At 36.0% G+C, this 21,579-nt stretch overlaps 1 protein-coding gene and 1 non-coding gene across 3 annotated transcripts in view; one reads left to right on the forward strand and one right to left on the reverse strand.

The window, feature by feature from the left end:
* Positions 1 to 21,579, forward strand: part of MED13L (mediator complex subunit 13-like) — a 257,483-nt gene that overhangs the window by 157,131 nt on the left and 78,773 nt on the right. The gene's annotated exons all lie outside the window — the stretch shown is intronic.
* On the reverse strand, positions 4,970 to 5,041 carry TRNAV-UAC. Its single transcript has one exon. It is a non-coding gene; the product is annotated as a tRNA-Val (tRNA).

Raw genomic sequence — 21,579 nt, forward strand, 5'->3', positions numbered from 1 at the left:
TGGACACGTCCCCTGGCAGTGATTTTATCTAGTTTAGCCTTTAATGCATCCTATCAAAAGTGACTGATGCTTATGCTATGTAAAACTTGACGTAATTATAGTCAAGTATGCGTGAAAAAATAATCAGGCCTGATTCTAATGGGTAAAAAGGGCATATGGGGGATTGTATTACCTGTTTCTAAGTCATGAAAAAAGTAACAGTTGTTTAAATTTTATGATACTTAGTACCCATCAACTACTCTCCTACCCACCCACCCTCCCTAAAAAACGTAAGATACATAGTTTAGAATAGAGTCGGCTGTATATGAATTTAACAAGTACTTGTTTGAGTGAAATAAAATTATTGAGAAGATAAACATAATAAACTGAGAAAGGTGTGTATGTTAATATGGAAAAAACCTGAAACTGCTAATCAAAATATAGGCACTGAAGTCAAATGTGAAATGAAACATGCTCATTAAGCATAAATACACCAAAAAAACTTATTTATCTTGGCTGTACTTTAAAATGAAGCTTAAAAGAAATCCTGTTGAACCAATAATAATTTATCTGTATTTTGGTAGTTACATTAAAAATTTTTCAAAAAGTACTTGAAAACCAGCATTACTAATAAAAATAATAGCAACAGTCTGATCATGATAAATATATCAAGTATAATATCTAGGAAATACTGAAAATGAACACATTAATTAGACCCTTCTCTTTGCAAATGGTTAATAGATTAAAAAAACAGCCATTTTTTATGAAACAAAGACTCAGTTTCAGTCAGTCTTTACAATAATCTTGAAGGCAAAGTTTGCAAGAGAAGTGTTTTGTTCACCCATCCTATTAAAACACTCTTGCAACCCCATGGACTGCATGCAGCCTGCCAGGGATCTCTCTGACCCAGGAATGGAACCTGCATCTCTTGCATTGCAAGCAGATCTTTACTGCTGAGCCACCAGGGAAGCCCCCAAATAAATGCAGATGGAAATAAATGGGAAGTATACATTCATATATATTAATGAAGCAAAAATAAAATGGACAGAACCAAGGCTGGTGACACTTAAGGGTTGCCTCCACACTTATTTACTGCAACGCTTTAAAAAAAATGTTAATGAATCCAGTCTTTCTAGATAGTGATATTGTACTGCAAAACAAGAACTGTAAAATTCATGTTACCTTTCACCTAGTAATACCATTTCTGGCAAATGGTGTTACGGGAAAATTTTTTTTCCATTGTTGTTTCTAGTTGTATTATTTATGTTTGACCAATAAGTGGGACCTCCCCTAATTTTCAATAACTCAGCAAAAATATTTGTTTGAATATGGATTTATATTTTCACTCACATTGAGATTTCTTATAGTATTTAACATGTGCTTCTAAGTAATCAAGAATACCAAATGTGTATGATGCTTGCATTCATATAAAATAACTTATTAATAATGATAAAAGTCCTATACAAATCTTGGTGGATACCAATTTCTTTATCTGTAAATGAAGGTGTGAGACAAAATGATACCTGGCACAGATTCTGTGAAGCCTGTGAACCAAAGATAGCAAGAGGTGATGGATTCTTAAAGTTATTTTTTGTGGCCAGGAAGTTCCTCCTCGCCCCTTCCATCCCTGTTTGATGGTATTTGACTTATACTTGGCTGACTGATGACTAGTGAGTTAAGCACAGGGTCCAGTCTTTTGTTCAGGATTTCTATAAGTCAGTGGATGATAGGTGGATAGAAAAATCAATGAATGATCCTGTTATAGTTTTTATTTCTTTAAATTTTCTCCCAGTTTTATTGAGATATAATTGATATTAACTAGTTTTTATTTTTTGTAAAGCTGGCTGAATAAGAAACACATGCTATTCTTGCAGTATTTTTACCCCCAGTGAACCTCTTGTTATGTAAAATATATAAATGGAAATAATATCTTAGCACTTACTGGTTAAAGTAGTACTGTATACTGCTTTTATAAGCATTTTTTCAAAGATTACTTAATTCTGATAATAATCCTATTAGGTAATAATTACCCTTGGTTTATGGATGTAAAAACCTAAGGTGCAGTAAGGTTAAGTAACCCACTCAAAGTTGGACAGCCAGCAAGTTAAAGGGGCTGGGCTTTCAGCCTGCCTTCATACTTCCTGCTCTCCCATATCTCTGCTCTTACCTCAGTGCCTTTGACTTTGGTGGATTCTGTGTTAAGACTGGGTAGCCAGAGCAAGAATTTGGGACAGGCAGGGTTTTACCATTGGACTAGGCAGTTCACCTGCAGGTTGGAAATGAGGAGCCCAGGCCAAAAGAAGGAAAAACTTGTCAGGACTTGAGTGAAGGAAGCCAGGGTGGATATCATCTTTCAGGAAAAAAGACAAAGGTTAGGCTTGTTTTAAATGAGGGATGTGTTTGGCCAACAAGTCTTGGTTCCAAGTATCAGCTTTAATAGAGCTGTTCTGGATTCCTTTGGTGTTATTCATTTCTGCCACTAAGTTTCTGACTGTTAAGAGGTGTCCACTTGATGAACTGTTGCAATGGGAAGATGTCAGATCTTCAAATAAAGTAGACCCTCCATATCCCTTGGACCTTGAGTTTTTCTCAGTCACTTTTGGAAGCAGCATCTTTGTCATTCGCATGGACCAGGTCATGAGTGCTGCATTCTCTTGAGTACCTTGGCTCTTGTGCCCAGGTTCCCTTGTTACACCCAGAGCTCTTTGGTTGTGAACTTCAAATTGAGGGCCTGTCTTTTTCCTCCCTATTAGATTTTTATATCTTGGAAACGTATGCTTTTTTTTTTTTTTAATGTGGGCTACCATGAGTACATTAAAGGTGATGCCCGTGCTAGCATATATATGGTTGTGCGTAGCAGTGATAGGTATTATTTCAGGTTAGAATCCTCACAGTCTTAGCGAGGGCACAGACTGAGTGTCCTTAAAATGTAACGTTTAAGAGTTTGAATCCAAAGCACTGACATTCTGAAAAGCATATGTGGAAAGTCAATTCAGTTTGTACGTAGAACTCGGATTTCTTACTCTGAGAAAAGCTATTGCCAGTCCTAAGGTAATAAACAGAGGCAGTGGGAGTCAGGAAGCAAATTTATAGGCCAGTGATTCCTGCTTACCACAAACAGTGTCAGTATTTTGCCATCCACCTTTGGGTTTATGCCAAGGTGGAACTCTTTAGTTGACCATTTCGGAAATTCTAAACCATGTGTCAGGAGTGTTTATATTTGACAATGTTAATGTTTGAAAATTGGTCATCAGTAGAATATATTCTTATAGGGCAGGTTATCAATACATTCTTACTTAAACTAGTATTTGTGTCAAAGGCACTTGTTAAGAAAACCAGATCTTGTTAAAATGAGCCTTGACGTTTTGGGGAGATTCTTCTGGCTTTGTGTTGTTGAGAGAGTTCTTTGCTGTTCCCATTACTCTTGTCAGTTGTCAGACACATCTGAGGCCCAGAGCACTCCTCAGTGCTGTCCTGGTGTTAAATAAGAAGGCAGTATGTGATTTTTGGTGCCATTCCCTAATTTGATTTTCCCTCAGATTTATAGGTAAAAATGGATTTTGATTTCAGGATTCATCCCGTGAATATTTGTGTTAGAGGGACATCTAAACATGGTCTTGGTGAATAAGACTGATGTTTAAGTCAAATACTTTCAGATACCATCTTTGCATCTCTCACCTCAGATAATCTAAAGTAATTTAAAAGATGAAATTAATTTGAATAAATGATCCCTATGTTGCCATACATTGAGTCTTGCTGAGTTCTGAGAATTTGCTAAAAGCTTTGTGTGCATTTTCTCATTTAATCCCCCATTTTAATCCTGTGATATAAGAACTGTTATCTTCATTTTATAGGTGAGATCACTGAAGTGTCTGTAGTGATTTTCATAATGAGTGGCACAGATAATCATGCTGCAAAACCAGAGTTGTTCGGCTCTGAAGTCTGTGCTCTTTACCCCTACAGTTATATTACTCTAATGAAGAGATTGGACACCACTGAGCAACTGAACTGAATGAAGAAGTTAAGAGGGGTGGTAATTCACGAGAAATATTTGTGGTCTGCTTTTTCTCCTTTCTTCTTGTTGAGTTCATCACAGATCGTGTTCATGTGATGTGTAATAAACCCAGTAGAGGAGATAAAACATTTGCTTCTTCATTCAGTAACCATTTGTTGAGATCTCACCTCATCTTCTGCCAGTGTCCTTTCATCCTGTATTCTGATAAGGATCTCCAAACAGAAGACAAATCTGTTAAAGTGCATGGATAAAAATGTTACTTCGTGTCTTTTCTCCCTTTCTATTAAAAATTCCACCTTAGTGGATATTTTGTTGTTGTTCAGTCATGTCTGACTCTTTGTGACCCCATGGACTGCAATATGCCAGTCTTAACTTTGCTTCAGTATTTCCTGGAGTTTTTAGATCTTACACAACACATCAAGTGCTAGTCACTCCCTACACTTCTTTGGCTCTAAAATGCATCTCCTCCCCCTCACCACCATCTTAACATCTCAAATTGTGGTCTTTCTTACTTAATAATTGTAATTAGTGCTTTTTATTCCTTAGCGTTAGTAAGATAACAGTATCTACAATTTATCATATCTTACATTCAATGAAATACAGTTAAGTGTGGAAAATTAGAAAGTAAATGAATAGCTCCATATTGGTGATGTCTGCTCATTTATTTATTTATTTAGCTGATAGGAGTATGTAGTCAAAATGGTTTATTCGAATTTTCCCTCTCCTGCAATTTCCTGCCAGTGTTACCAGGTGCCTGTTGGCAGTATAAGTGCTATCCAAGAGTCTTTTCCCAAAGTGCACTAATATGGACCATTGTAGAATTGTTGAAGCAGGTAAACTGTGATTGGATGATCAAAATAGGTATCATAGAGAACTATGTTGTTGTAGCACACATTTCAGTATTGTGTGGATTTGTTTTCTAGCACACATTTCAGTGTTGTGTTGGCCACATGACACAGCCTTGCAGAATCTTAGTTCCCTGACTAGGGATCAAACCCAGGCCCCCAGCAGTGTAAGTGCTGAGTCCTACCACTGGACCACCAGGGAAGTCCTGACCTTATCATTTCCTCATCGCTTTTAGATTTAGAAATGATCTTGGGTTTCATTTCTGTTGACCACGCATTTTTTCTTTGTGCTGCTCTTTTGCTTATTAAACATCATAGGGTTAGTCATCTTATCAAAACTTCGTGACACTGAGCATGACCTGCTCAGTTGAAAGAGCAGATACTAAAGTGGCTGCTTGTGACCACCTGTGCCATCTGTTGGTCACTGGTATAGTTGATTCCTTTGCACTAGAGATTTTTCTTCTTTTCAGTGAAAATTTGAAAATTGAAAATTCATAAATAAGGGTTTTCTCTATTTTGTTACAGATAAAATTCTTTCATGATTTTGTAATGAGATTCTATAATTAAAAGCAAAGCTCTTGCATTTTTATTACTATAATACTGAAGAGTTCTTGTAATTTTTTCTAAAAGTTTGATAGTATAGTAGTGTGTAAAATAAAGGTCTCACACAGTACTTAAAAATAGCACAATAAAGAGGTTAAAGTAAAGCAGTGGTTTTTAGAAATAAATCTGATATTTTATAACATCTTTTAAGCAAGGTTGAAGATACGAGTCCAGTTTTAGTCTCTGAACCCCATGAAAATAAATCACTCATTCTTGCTATTTCCCCATACGAGATCTGACACAAATTGGTTTTCTTTGCCTGGAAATTATTTCCTTAGATCATAGACCATGTTGAAGAAATATCCTTCTTTATTTTTATGTCTTAGTATTTCCATGGGAAAATATTAATGTTCCCCTCAATAAAAAGTATTGACCTTTTTACTTATGTGTTTCCCAGGGGCATGTGCTTTTTTTTCATGGTGGCTGCCCACGGTCGTCTTACCGAGAAGAGAATGAAAATGTATGTGTGTGACTGACTCTGACTTGTGGTTGCTTTTACAAACTACATCTGCCTCTTCCCACCCTTCTCTTCCCTGTGCCGTGCACCCGGCTCCTGCAGAATCAGGTGCTCATGTAGCCCCTTCTTGCACATGGCCGCGCGCTCCACTTGAGCAGAAAGACTGCAGCCGATGCCCTGTTTTCTTTACTGCAGTCGTCCAGTGCTGCAGGGAGCAGCTGTCATTGTTTTGCACAGTTCTGTTTTTCCTCCAAAACTGCCTGTGGCAATTTGTACTCATTCTTTATTACCCAGGGGTTTTGCAAGCAATAAAATAATGTATCTGACTACTTAATGGCCTAATGTGATTCCCTTTTCAGAGAAGCAGCAAAGTAGAAGACTCCTTTCACTTTTCCTCTTCGCTGACCATGCAGCATTAGGCCTGTTGGGACAGGTTTTTGATGTGCTGCCAGAATGCAGAAGATTCTACTGTATTGCAATCATGTTTTCTTCAGACTCTTAAAAACTGTTTATAAGTAAAGCTTAGACCTGGTCAGAAATAATATTAAATAATAATTTAATATTTAATAATATTAAATATTCCTGCCTTGCAGGAAATTTATTAATGTGATATCTTACATTTAACATAATTTTAAAACTCCATCTTCAGGTCATATTGTTAAAAAAAAATCAGTATGATGTGATGGTGAGCATGAAAGCGCTTTTCTTTATTCTTGCCATCCATTTATTATACTCAGCGTATATGTGTACATATACATAGATTCCCATCCCAAACCCCCCTTTTTAAAGAGCCTGCTGTATGCCACACATTATGATGGATGCGAGGGCTTTTAACAGTGTGGGCAACTGATGTGGCCCCTGTCCTCACGCTGTTTATAATTGAACAGCACCGTGTAAAGCAGAGCTTGACCGTGCACTGGTGTGGTGAGTCTCAGTGCTGAAGCAGTGTCAGATGGAGGAGCTGTGAGGAGAGGAATCTGCTCTCTTGGCACCTTAGTGCTCTGGAAGGCTCAGTTGCTTTGTTGTGTGTTTAAGCAGTCTTCCTTGTCTGCCTTCGCCGAAGCAGCCCTCTGTTAGACAAGCTGAGTACTAGAGAGACCCTGGGAACGCCCTTCTCAGTCTAAGACGTAACTAAGCTGTCGATCCTCTTTCTCAGTCACGCTCTCTTCCCCAGGCACTCATGCTCCAGACATCCGGGGCACCAAATTCCAAAGATTTTAAGAGCAGAGAAGTTTAATCAAATTAACCTCTCTCCATAAGAAGTAAATACTGCTATTTGTATGTTTGTGTTAATAACATAGCAGTACCACAGTTAACAGCACTAAGTGTGTGTATGTGTGTAGTACAGTTTTAAATGGGTATATTCCAGTCAGTTTTTTTTAATGGTAGCAGTTAAAAAAGGCTTTTGCCTGATTAATCTTGGGCTCTACTGATGTTAATTTATCTAAGTCAGAGTCTGTAGCTTAAATAATCCCAAACATTGCATAATTGAAATGACTCTTCCCACCCCGCCATTTCTCAGAGCACACTGCCTTTTAGTAATACAAAAAAGTGATCTGCAGGGCTCTCTTCAGGACTGTCAGGGGCTCACACATACCTTGTGAGTGCGACTAGGTCTGCAGAGAAGACAGGTGCCCCAAGTTAAGTAATACCAAACAAAGTGCTGCTCCGAGATGAGTGGACCCTCATCTAGAAGAATGGACAGGAAGAATAGTTCATGTTCAGAGAGAGGGTTTTGTTCTGGACTGTCTTATAGAGCCTGTGGAACAATCTTGAGCTTATTTTGAGGAATAAAGTAGATAATAAAGTGGAGGAGCCAGTATTTTGCAAGAAGGCAGGAAAGGCACAAAGTGTGTCTGCTTTCTATATATGGGACATCGTGTACACAGGCTTGACTGCCATAGAGGGAGCAGTTCTCTGGTAGAGAGTCTGAAGAGCTCTGGGACTTTGTGTGGTATGCAGGACTGTGAGGCCATCTGAGTGAAAATAGCCTTCAGTGCAGCCTAGGCCACTCTGGTCTTTGCTTTTTGAAGTAGATCAGAATGCGCTGTAACATTTGGTATGAAAGGAAGGCAGTATTGCTCAGAAAGTGAAAATGAAAGTGAAGTCACTCAGTCGTGTCCAACTCTTTGGGACCCCGTGGACTGTAGCCCACCAGGCTCCTCCATCCATGGGATTCTCTAGGCAAGAATACCAGAGTGGGTTGCCGTTTCCTTCTCCAGGGGATCTTCCCGACCCAGGGATCGAACCCTGGTCTCCCGCATTGCAGGCAGACGCTTTAACCTCTCAGCCACCAGGGAAGCCCCAGTATTGCTCAGAAGAGTTTAAAAAACCAGTGGCACAGAATTGATTTAAGGTATCAGTGTTTGGATGTGGCTTGTGTAATACCTTGTTATTTGGATTCTGGAGTGGATTTTCCTTTCTAGTCAATAACTATTATATCCAGAGTGTGATCACATCTTGTTTAATGTTTGTATCTCTGTGAGCTGTGCTTTATCATCTCTATTTTAGAACATTGAAAACTGAAATAGAGAGGTTAATTAACTTGAGACAGTTAATAATGGATCACATTTGAACCTGGTCCTGCCCAATTGTGAGACACTCTGACATTGCCTTTCTTAGTGCTGAACAATTGAGAATTGATTGTATATAGCCTTGCATTTAAATAGACATGTTATGTTTAACTACAGGGTATGTTAAAATAAAAAAAAAATGCATCTGGGCCAAAAATATTGATGTGGACAACTTTAGAAGGTGGAATTTTAATTTAGAACAAAAATGAAAGTTTTAGAAATAGGTGTCTCATGACTTAAAATGGAAAGAAAGAAACCTTTCCCCCAAATTTCTTTAAAATTATAATTTTTTAAATTGAAGATGAAAAAAGTTACTTATATTCTTTTTGTGACAAAAAGGCTTTGAGTTAGTGGCTAGCATGCTTGTGAATGTTAGCTGAGCCTCAGAGATGGAACAGGAAGGAAAGCGCACAGTGGAGAACAACAGGAGACACAGATGCTCTTACGCCCCTGTCCTCAGCTTCCACTTCCTCATCCTAAAGACGACACTTTAACTTTCTTCTCGTCTCTGTGCTTTCCCTGCTGTTTATCTTCAGTGAATTAATAATTCTGCAAAAGTCAAAGCTCCATAAAACCAGTGTCATTTGTGTTGATGTGTGTATACTTAAGATATGGTTTAATCTAGAATCTTTTCCCCCAGTGCAATCTAATAAATGTATTTTGTAGTTAAATTATCAAAATATTGGTGTATATATGGTTGCTTTTTAATATCTCAGACCTTAAAATATTTCTCAGATTTTTAAATACTAAGTATATTTAATACAAAGTGACACTTCTTGGCCACTTAATCCGATCTGAAAAAAAATGTACTTGATTGCTATCCTTCTACCTGTTTTCTTTTAAATTTTTCAAAATAAAACAATTTTTTAAAATTTGAGGCTTATTAGAAATTTGCCTATTTGGCACAATTCCAGATACCGTTAATGATACACAGATAGATACGTGCTCCAAGTTGAAAGAGGGTGATCCTGGACTGTTTCCTGGGGAATCTATAGGAAATATCTTGAACTTACTTTACTTTTCTCTCAAAATATATGAATTTCATATGAGGAATTATATAGTATTTGCAGGGGTTATTTTGCCTCACAGTTGAGAAAAGACAAAGACTTTTCAGATATTTTGTTTAAGGTGATAATTATGACATTGATGACTTCTATAACAACTTTTTTATGGTAAAAATAATAGCACATTTCTATTTAACATAAACTTGTAAGTGAAAATGATTATTTCACATGTCTTTATGAGCATAACAGCTTCTTGTTAGAAACAACTGTATATACTTTTACCATATTAAGATCTTTAATTAATGTATTTGTATTTTACATTTGTGGCTGTAAGTCATTCTACTAAAAGGGATGAAAAACTACTGATGTTTTAGAATGTTACTGAGGGGGAATGGAGGAATATAATAATATTTGAGAATACATAAATGTTAAATTTGGAAGTCCATAAACCACTATGTACTTTACTGTGCTGTCGTCTTATAGTAGGCTACATTGTTTTTAGTTCAGCTTTCCCTATAGGATGGTATTCTTTTTCTAGCAACACTGATTAAAAACAGTTATTAGCAACTTCTGAAAGAAAGATTTCTATTTCTTTTGATGACCTTAAAAATATTGGGGGAGTTAAAAATAGCTATATAGATGGCCAACAAGATAGCACCTTAACCTGTGGTCTGTTTCTTTTGCATTGTAGACATGAAAAAGTGAAAGGTCTTATTGCCAATTCACACTATTGTATAAACTTCTTTTGTACTTTCAATAATCTCAATGTTTGTTTTAATTTTGCTACTTATGCAGACATGTGAGCACAATAATTATATAGACCTATCTCCAGGATATATATGAGGGAAATAGTATTTTTGAATTTTAGAAGTTTAACATTGCTTAGGTTGAAAGTAAACAAATGAAGGTATATTTTCTTTATGTCCTTGTTCACTTCTTAAAATGAGAAATCAGATCAGCTGAGAAGAATGTGGGCCTCAAATCAGAAGCTGATGCCTTTTCTTTAGAACTTGTCCAGTAGGAAATAATTGCCACTTTTCAGGGTAAGGGTGCTAGCTGAATTCTTAGTCGGGAGGAAGTATAATGTATGTCTTTTGAGTGGCTATAATTGACTTATTTTAGTAATTTAAAAGGCTTAAAAACTTTTCTGTTATGTATCTTGCCAGAGATAAGAAAAATTAGTGAAGTTCTAGATGAGTCCTTGACTAAATGATAGTTATTTCAGTATGCGTTAAGACATTGGATCAAGAAACATATGTAATAATACATTTTAAAAAATACATTTTAATGAACTGAATCCTATTTATAAATGTGCTAGATATAGATAGCTGAGTGATTTAAAATAAGCCTGTAAAGTTTCCTTTTGTAACCATCAGAGCTTTTTAAAAACAAAACCGAAGTCTCCTTCCTAAATTTAGATACTTTGAATATCAAATTTTTGAAAAGCAGGGCATATTTTGAACTCAGAGTTATCTTTAATAGTTGACGAAAGTGATCATATTTTGCCAGGTGAATGTAAAAGTATTGAAATTTACTTTTGGACTATCTCCATGTGTAAACTGTTTCAGAGATTGTAATAAGGGCCATTAGTCTGAGTGTAGGATACACTAAGCTTATCCAGTGGCAGAAGAGAAGTCACCAATATCTCATAAATAGAATGCTACATCTTCTTTTATTAGGTCACTACCTAGAATTTAAGTGCTGATGACAAGGCTGATGGCAGAGATGGTGTGCAACTCTGGATAGCATGTGAATACTGAATACTCATTTAAGGCAGCTAATTAGCTCTGCTGCACAAAATAAAGGCAGAGAGAACTTTGGAGTTTGGGTGCTGGAGATTTGGCTTCTCGGGTTTACTGCTACTGTCTTTGTCATCCTTGACATCACAGACACCACACTTTTGTGTAGAATGTTCCTCTGCCATTTCAGGAGGATTATTAAATGTAATCTCTTTGGGACTCTTGACTGCCTCGTAGGGCTTTATTTTATACGCTGTGTGTCTGAGCAACTTGGAATAATCTACTGCCATTAATCCTTCAGGTGTTAGCCAGCTTCATTTTCTGTTAAATCACTCATTACTTTTCTCCGGAGATTCTCCTGATGGTCACTTCTGCTTCTAGGTTAACTTTGTTTTACAGTTACATATTTAATTGTCGGAAACAGTAAAAAAAAAAAAAAAAGACTATTTTTATTGCTTTACCAGAACTGTTTGCTCTTTTACTATTTGTGTTAGTTGTGGAGGAAATACAGTAACCAAATACATGTAAGTAACTGCAGCATACTCCTGATTTTAGTAAATCTGCCAAGTTAGAAAGACAAAGAGGTCTGTTAATTTTTAAGGATAGAAATAAAGATCAGAAACCCAAGCAAGATTTATCTTTTATCTCTAGTAATTCATTTCTCTAGGATCATTAGGTGCAATTTGAATTAGTACCCAAGATATTAATTTTATCTTTTAATTATGCAATCATTTATGATGAGATAGAATGTAATTTCTTAAAGAATCTTAGAGAATCTCATAATGATTCTCTTCTTTATGTCATTGCTATGTGGGGAATTCATAGAAAACAAATGTAGTTATTAGACTTTGAGTTTATCATCACCAGCAGTAGGTGGAACTGATCCTTACACTTAACGGTGTGTTAACTGAGGACCTACAGATGTTTACCTTTAATATTAATAGATACTGTCGAGTAGTTTCCCAAAAGTGACTTCGGCAATATAGAGTCCCATCTGTAGGGTATGAAATTTTCTGTTTCTCTGCATCTGTCAGCACTTGGAATTGTCTCTTTTAACCATTTTGGTGTCTGTGAACTTTTTACTGATAGTTGTGTTATTTTAAAAGAATTTCAACTTGACAGAATATATATTGACATGTCTAGCTATTAAGATATGTATGAAAGCTACTTTTTGTCATGCCATTTCAGTTAAGGTTGTAAAGTTCAATGCTTTTGAGAGTACAGTGCTTTGGTGAAGTCAGATTTGAATTTGAAAGATGGCCCTACTCTTGACAAATGATGTGACCATGGGCAAGTTACCCTAACTCTATATCTCTGTTTTCTTATCACTTCAAAATAGGGATAATAACATAATGCCTGTCTCAGAATTAACTGTGAGATTTTAAGGAGATAATAAAGCCCTTAGAATAGTGCTTGCCAAAGTGAGCACTCAGTAAACATTAGCTATTTATTAGTATTTCCTTTCCTGCAGTGACTTCCTTCCTAAGCTTTCAGTCTCACATTATCTCACTGAAAATTCTTTGGGCTCAGCCTTAGTCCTAAGTCCTCTACATCACCTCTGGATTCCCACAGGTAGAAGAATTGTTTTTGGTGCTTTAGAGAAACCTATACTTGTCCTCTGGTATTTATCTGTACCATCTATTATACTTAAATTTCTCCTAGAGTATAATTTGCTTAAGGATAGAGATTGTTTTACTCATATTTTTAACTCCCTAGTTGTGTTCCTTTCTAAGAATTTACAAGTCACCCAATAAAAAATGATTTTTACTCTTTAAGAAACTCTAGTACTGTAGTTTTGTTTTACATACTGCATGACACATGGAGAACTTTTCTGTAAACCTTTCTTGAAGATAGGTATTTGCCTAATAAGTGGAATAATGGATTGTAGAAAATTCCTTAGGTTTTTCTGTTGCTTTTGTAAGATACTAAAGATGAGGTTTTACCTAACATTATTCATTACATTGCCCATTGCTTTGTTGAAATATGTTTGAGTTCCTCATTTAATTAAAAGACATTAAACTCTCAATTATTCATATATCAATTATTCTTGAAAATTCTTTCTTGTTAATTTTTCCTACTTGTTTTGCTTCTCCTCTGCACTCCAAACCATTTCCCTCTGCTCTCTCTTCCCAGTCTCTAAATATGTCTTAGAGATGGAACGTATAGCCAGGTTTTAATATTAGATAAAGCAAAATAAGATTGGAGTAATTTGTCAAAATCATATAATGCAAACCAGAGTCCAGCACACGACTAGTAATTTTTGTTATTAACTGGGTAGCTTTAAGAGTGAATGATGCTTTCCAGCTTTTTTCCCTACAAAGATCACAATTGATTTAATACTATTTTAGAATGACACCAAAGCATTTTTCTCAATGGATAATGAAGAATTAATTTTTTCATCAAAACTCAGTAAAATCTTGGAGTAGTTTTCCCATTTATTAAATACTTGAAGGCTCTGTCTCTTGCAGAACCAAGCAGATGGCTTTACGCATCCAAAATCGAGGTTTTGTCCTAATAAGACCCACTACCTGCAATATTGGACCTAACAACACTCCTCACTCTCAACCTTTGTATTTCTAAACTCTTTCATCATCCTTTCAGCCTGACCTTTTTGTTTCTCTGTCCTGTGTATCAGGTCTTCTCTTTGAGCTCACAAAAGACAAGTCACTCAAGGCTTTGAATTCTAATCCTTGCCCCCTAATGACTCCTTCACACTATGAAAGACATTTACCCCAAGAAACAGTCAGTCTGCTTCTCAGCCATATGAAGTGTGCTTTTGAAAGTTAGTTAAGCACATAATATACTTTTAGACTTCAATAACAGAAAACCAGTTGACTGCTGCTGTTAAATTGAGCGGCAGGCTGTCATTTGATTCTGGTTTTTTGGCAAGTGATTTCTCAGCATATACCTCTTTAGATGCTACAAGTATGGCTGTGGTTCACCTTGTTTCTTGCCTTCATGTCAATTATCATGGCTCCTTAGGGATTATCTCTTTTGATAAAATGTGTTGCCATTTATCATTACTCTTTGCATGTGACCGTATAGCCAGCTTTTACTCCTTAATGACAGAGTTAATATCTAGATTAATTAGAATTAATTTTTCAATTATGATTTTAGAATCATAGAGATCATACAGATGATTTATTCCCCTTACTGGGAGAGTAAAACTGTATTTCTGGATTTAAAAAATTATTTAAATGCAATACTAATTGGATTCTACTATTTTATCTTAGCAAAATATGTGTTCTGTTTCCTGGTATTATATAATATTTTTTCATAATTTTTATTCTGTGGGAATTGCTTATGATGTTGAAGAATCACAAATAACCTATCTTTTGGGATTAGACTTTAAAACATTGGTTTCCTGATTTAGGTACTTTTATGTGTGTTTTTCATGCAAACAGTTTTGTGCAGAATGTTTTTAAACTATACTGTTAAGTATTTTAAAAGTTAGTATTTTATTAAGTTTTAAGAATGAATATTTCTTGAACTATAAGTTTAGAACAAGTGAATTTGGATATATATAAATGGAGCTTGCATAACTATTTAATGGGAAAAAAAAGAATTGCCATCTTCTAACTACGATGTGCTTTTAATTCAGAGAGAGAAGTCTTTAAATTTACTGCTTTTGTATTAACCAGGCTTGGCTTCTTGCCACCGATGTATTAGAATGTCTCAGTGATGTTGGTTCTTGATTTCCCATCAGTAGATACATTTAGTTATAAACTAAATTTTTGTCTTGATGTGCCTATTCTGTGTTTACACAGAGAAGTTTTATAGCATGTGCAGACTTGTCTGATAAATTTTTAATGAAATTGTTATACTATTTTCAGATTTTGTGCATCTTCACAGTTATTTTCTAAGTGCATATATTGTCCTGGCATGCTGGGATACCAGCATTAGGAAAGCAGTGCTGTCTCTTGTATCATAAAGGAGTTATTGAACTCCCAGAGTCAAAATTTTAACTTTCAAGGATAATTAGACCTAGAAGAATCTAGTTGTGAATTATCCTTTGGGGCTTTAACAGCATTCTCTTTCAAAGGCCAATATAATGAAAAATCTTCATGTTATTTGGATGTTCTGTTGAGGTTTACCATAATATTTGATCTTTCAGGAAACTTTTTAATTATTCTTAACTACGTTCAAAGAAATGAATCTTATATTGCAGTCAGCATGTATGTGTTTGTGTCTCTCCCTTTCTTAAAACAAGTCTGAAATTCTATTACACTTTCTATTCTGTTATATTTAGTTAAAAAGATTTTGATTGAAATCCACTAAATTGGTTTCAATTTAGACAAGAGGATGAGATGGTTGGATGGTATCACTTGACTCAATGGACATGAGTTTGAGCAAACTCAGGGAGATAGTGAAGGACAGGGAAGCCTGGCATGCTGCAGTTGATGGGATCACAAAGAGTCGGATATGACTTAGCCATTGAACAACATGAAGAAATTGGTTTCATGACCCTTACTGTTTGAAAAATCCTGTGCTAGAATTTTATTCTCCAGGGATTTCCTTTTTTATTTCTTTTTTCTGCTCTCCCCTTTTTTCTTTCACTTTCCCTTTCTTTCTCTCTTGAAATTCCTTGTTCATTTTCTTCTTTGAAGAAATCTCAAATATGTTCCCTAATTCTCTTTGTAATCAGAATATCCAGAATATATTTAATAGTTCCCGGAGGATGTGGGGCCATCGTCATGAATCTCAGTTGTCACATCTGAAATGCTGTCATCAGTCCTTTCATTGTTCTCTCAGAACCATTTCTCCCCATATGGAAGGGCCCTGGATGCATGCACTTTCAGTAAGGTTCTGTCTCCCAGGTCTTTTCTTAATGTGTATTTTAGTTTGTTCCATATAGTGGTAAATGAGGCTGAGTTTTTAATTAACCAGCTTTCCTTTACTATTTGCATATTTTGGGCAAAATGTCCATGCATGTTATATTTTTAGATTCAACGACTGAAGTGACTTAGTAGACCTGCCTAGTTTAAATATTTCTAAATCTTTAACCAAAAAAAGCCCCACATAAATCTGCAAATGATTCATGTATCTCTCTCTCTTTGGCTACATCAACATTTTAAATGCTTTCTCTAGAAAAGGGCTAGTTATAAAAGGTAGGAGATTCGCAGTTATATTATTAGAAATTATGTAGTCTATTCAAGAAGATTTATGCTTTGTTGATGTTAGGTTCTTTTACTAATTTAAATTGTATAAACTTTTTAAAATTCAAGTCATTTTAATTTTGAGCTTTTGGTCATGGGAAATATGTTCATCTGTGATGGTTTATGAGCAGTTATCTCTACTTACACTTTAATAGAATGACTTCAAAGCTGAGTTTCTTCCAAAAGAGTCAGTCGCTAGTATCTAAAAATAAAAGTGGTTTCAGTTACATCTTTGTTTTAATCTAGAATAGAATGCCACTGAAAATAGTAGCATTCCACACTTGAGAACATGTTAAGTAATGTAACCTGGTCCTGTTAGCATATGCCTGGTAGAAAGTTTTGCTCTCTGTATGAAAATCAGAGACTTGTTTGATATGAAGGCAAAACCAAGCTGGTCATTTTTATTCTGCCAAAGTGCAGTGTCTCATCGTAACATACTTTCTTTGTAGTCAATAATTATGCAGGGTCTGATTTTGAGAGTTAGCTGTTTCCTTGGGAACAAGGTTAAGTAGAGAGGATGTAAGTATCATTGTCTTTAAAAAAAAAGTTATTAGAAAACAGCAATTTTAAAAATAGAAATCTCTAATAGTAATGGCTGTCTGTAACTTGATGCCCTGTCCCACCTCCCAGTTAGAAGGCGTAAGAAAAGACTGCAAGTAAGATGTGGATAACTCAGCTCATTTTTCTGCAGAAAACTAATTTTCCTGGATATTTAAAAAGACGAAGATTCTTTCTGATTTATAAATTGGTTTATGTCTTAAACATTACCAATAGAAGAATGTGACCATTATGGTCTCACAGACTTATACTTCTTGGTTTGTCTCCCTATAAAATCTATTTCCTTTTCATTTTCACTGTCATATTCTGATCTTAAGTTTTCATCACTTCACTCTGAGATCCTGCATTAACCTTTTGATACTTTGATTTCCTATCCTTTTCCTGTACCTTACTCACACCCCTACCCTGAAATGCTCACATACAAATCCCGGCGCTACCAGTTCTAATAGGTGCGATCCAATGGAGAGATGAGAACTCGCTCTATCGCAGTTTCAGGTGTTAGGAAGGAAACTGGATTGGCAAGGCTGAGTTGGGTACCCAGCCCACACTCAGCCCAGGATGATGTACAGTGGTTTCTGGAGAGCTGCCCTCATGACTGTTTCTACCCTTGATTCCCTGTCCACCGTTATAACTAGTGCTAGTCAGGGATTTTTTAATTCTCTTCCAAGTTTCTGTCCCCAGATTTTTTAGATGGTAGTAAATGAGGTTTTCAGTGGAACAAGTAGAAGTAATGCATCTTTGCAAATACAGGTGTTCTGCAGGTTTCTCATAAAACCAAGTAAAAACTAACCTGAATAAAAACACATTCCATAAATGTTATAGTTAAGCTTCCCTTTTCCTTAATACCGTGTAGCCTTTCTATACTGTTGAAAGAGAAAGCAAGAAGGGAGACCAGAACCCTGCTTCTAACCGTCGAGTCTCTCAGATAAAATGTGAAGGTTATTCAGATAGAAGGACAGGGTAAGAGTTCTAGTATTGAGCCCTGGGGTTTGATCAGGAAGACTTTGCTAGAGGAAAAAGTGGGACAGGAGCTACTAGTGAGATCCCTAGAACTGGCTCAGAGACCCTGGAGAGAACATCCTTGAGCTGTCTCTGCATGGTGTTACTGCTGTCAGCGTCTCGCTCCCCATTATCTTAATCTAGTTCCTTTAATTTTGTGTTTTTAATCACTGACATTATTTTAACTTAATTTATATTGATTATCAAGAACATATCACTTGTTCCATGTAGCTAAGCTAGGCAGATATGTTGACTAAAGGAAATCCACTTACTGAATAAAATGAAAGCAGCAGATTTCCGCCCCCCCTTCAATATTTTTCTATAAATTTGTAAAACAGCTAGCTCAATAATTTTATCTTTAATTTTTTTATGTCCTTGTCAGTAGGGTGCTTGTCCTCCTTGTGTCTGAGGAAAGTAATGCATTTTCAGTTTTCTTTTTAAAAAGAAAATTTAATTCACTGTACACAGATGGAAACAGAAGAGAAATATTATACTGATTTTCTCTGCTATTAAAAATTTCCTTATGAAAGAGAAAGACACCATATGATATCACTTATATGTGGAGTCTAAAATACAGCACAAATGAACATACCTATGAAACAGAAACAGGCTCACAGATGTAGAGAACGGACATGTGATTGCCAAAGAGGATTGGGGGTTGGGAGGAAAGGGTTGGGAATTTGAGATTAGCAGATGCAAACTAGTGTATATAGGATGGATGAATAACGAGGTCCTACTGTATAGCAGAGGGATCTATATTCAATATCTATGATAAACCATAATAGAAAAGAATATGAGAGTGTATATATCAAAAGAATATGAGAGTGTGTATACACACACACATACATATATATATGTATGTATAACTGAGTCACCTTGTTGTAACACAGCATTGTAAGCCACACATGGAAGTATACTTCAATAAAGCTTTAAAAATAAAAAATAAATAAATAGTACAGATTCCTAAAAAACTAAAAATTTCCTTATGAACAGGTATATTTCATTACATTTTCATGTGTTATTCCATACATGCTGTTAAAATAGTCATATATGAAGTACTATTGGAGTTGTATTTGTTGAATTATTCAGATTCATTTATCAGAGAAGATAATGGAATATAAGATAAATGCATTACAGATATTAAGTGTCTTTTAAATGGCCATTCCAGCTGTTACTTTGGGAGGTAGAATTATTTGCTGTTGGCTTGGATTTTGCATCACAGTGTTAACAATTTCTTGTGTGTGTGTGTGTGTGTGTGTGTGTTTTTTAATGAGTCAGTGGAGGAGAATTCAAGGCCTTTCATATAGATACTCAATGTGTGTGTGTGTGTGTGTGGTGTGTGTGTGTATTTAACAATGACTATTTAAAATTAACTGATTCAACTTCTGAAAATAAGAGAAGAATCAGGAATTCTTTTCCTTGTGTGAGAACTATAAACCAGCCTATCATATTTGATTTAGACATGGTATGTTAGAGAATAAACAGAGTAAAATGGTTGAATTTTAATATTAGTTTTACAACTAAGATGTTTTATAAACCTGCGAAAGTCTCTTCCAGAGTAGATTTTATAGTATATTGATTTAGAAATATCACCATTCAGTCACCTAATTTTTATTGATTACCTATTACGTCTTGTTATTGGTGATTTTGAAAGACTGGTTAAAAGCTTGTTTCTGCATTAATAGTTTTGTTGCATTAATATGCTTCTTTTCCATTTTTACTGGTAACTTGCCTAAAGATGACTGCTGGTATAATAGTAACTTTCAACTTGAATCCTCTTTGGTAGTCATAATACTTTCTGGGTTATTTATTTGACATTCTGGTATCTTGATTTTAATCAAATGATGTTCAGTATAAGATTTATAGAAGAACACCAAATATGCAGTGCCTCATTCTTTGTGTCACACTGTAGATTTCAATAATGACTGTCCATAGTCCTAAGTCTGCACAGCCTGGTAAAGGGAGAGAAGCTTTCATACCTGGGGCTCTTAAGAAGTACCTGTGATCCCCATGTAGGAGCTGTGCAACTTCTGCTGCCAGGATGATGGGAGGGAATTGTCCAGAGCAGCTCGGATGGGGCCTGACCTGACAAAGGAGCCCTCTGGGGATGTGGTAAGGTTTTCACTTGCTGTCTCAGCCAGAGGGTATCAGTGCTATTTAGGCCCAGAATTAGGACAGCTAGATTAAAAATAGAGAAGAGAAAAGAAAGGTACATCAGTGTTCAAAAAGACTGTCTAGCATTTTATGATCTTCTTTCGAACAGTCTTCTGAACTGAATCCAGAAAGCATGTAGCATTTTACCTGTTGAGATTCACCATCTGAGAGTCACTGAAATAGAATAAGAGTGCATTTTGCCGAAACACATACAGAAGGTTTTTCTCCCTTGAATTTAACTGCTGGGATTTCCTTTTTTAAGTAATCTGGAGGGTCTCTTATAACCTCTCTGTCTGTGGCACAAGAGAGAGGAATTCAATTCTTGCTTAGCAAGAGGAAACTAGACAGAGAGGACTGTGAGTGAATCCCAGCCACCATGAACTCAAACTAAGACAGACACGTCCTGCTGATGGTAGCTTGTTGGCTGGTGTGACTTCATATTCTAGGGCCAAGATGATGGTTTTTGATGATGAGCTTTGGTTCACTTGTTTAATCTTGATTAGTAGTGCTCTGTTCCATTCCTAGATGAAAAACAAAGGACTTGTGTTCTTTCTATTAATAAATGTTTCTTTGATGTGACTATTCTAGGGATTAGAGAGTAATGACAATCATTCTTTTTCCACCTGATGATTATTTGTAGGTCATAGTTGTCAAACAAAGTCTCAGAGGTTGTCACGGTTCACATAGCCAGCGAAGTAAGTCTTCAATGTGACAGTTAATGTAGCCAGGCTTTTGAATTTCTTTCTGTAGATGGTGTGTGCTCTTCAAGTTCAGATTACCACGTATATCATGGCCCCTTTTAAAATTATTCCTCCTACTAGTATTATAGACCTGACCTTAAACTTTTACCATTTGATTTCTCTGTGCTGGTGTGAAGTGAACACAGAGCTAACACTGACTGTGTGCTTTCCTCTCTTGGGAGCTGTTTGAACTGGCAGAGCTCCTGAGTCAGCACTGCGTTTAGATTATGCCAAGATACAGACTCCACTGTTTTTCACTTCTGGATCTATATCCAAAGTTAATCGGTTAAATTTTTTTGAAAATACTCACTTATGGACCCTTTGAAAAGTACTTATGTTTGCTTTGGAACTTCTGAAACTAAACCCTGCATTTGCTTGCAATGCATGGTGTGGCCACTAGAATACAAAATTATTCTTGTGGCAAGGAAGATCCAGGAAAGAAAAGGCGCACTTCCTTCTCTTGCTGTTGGTCAAAGTAAGTAGAATTCTAAGTCACATGAACTCTTAATGCTTTCTTGACACATTTATTTAGAGAAAATATTCTTAAATATGGACAGCTTCTTTACATACAGTGGTAAGGAATTTGGGCAACACATGACTATGGCATTGGATTAACCCCGTTAATTAGGCTTCAGAGTTACTCAAGGAAGAAAACAGAGCTTTGTGGCATGGTGCCAAACACAGACCAGTTTGAATAAGGTACATGCTTTTCTTTTACTTCTCCCCTTTCCCACTGTTTGAGCATCATCAGGTCATT

The sequence above is a fragment of the Bison bison genome, unplaced genomic scaffold (assembly GCF_000754665.1).
Source record: "Bison bison bison isolate TAMUID 2011002044 unplaced genomic scaffold, Bison_UMD1.0 scf7180017864495, whole genome shotgun sequence".
Taxonomy (NCBI): Eukaryota; Metazoa; Chordata; class Mammalia; order Artiodactyla; family Bovidae; genus Bison; species Bison bison.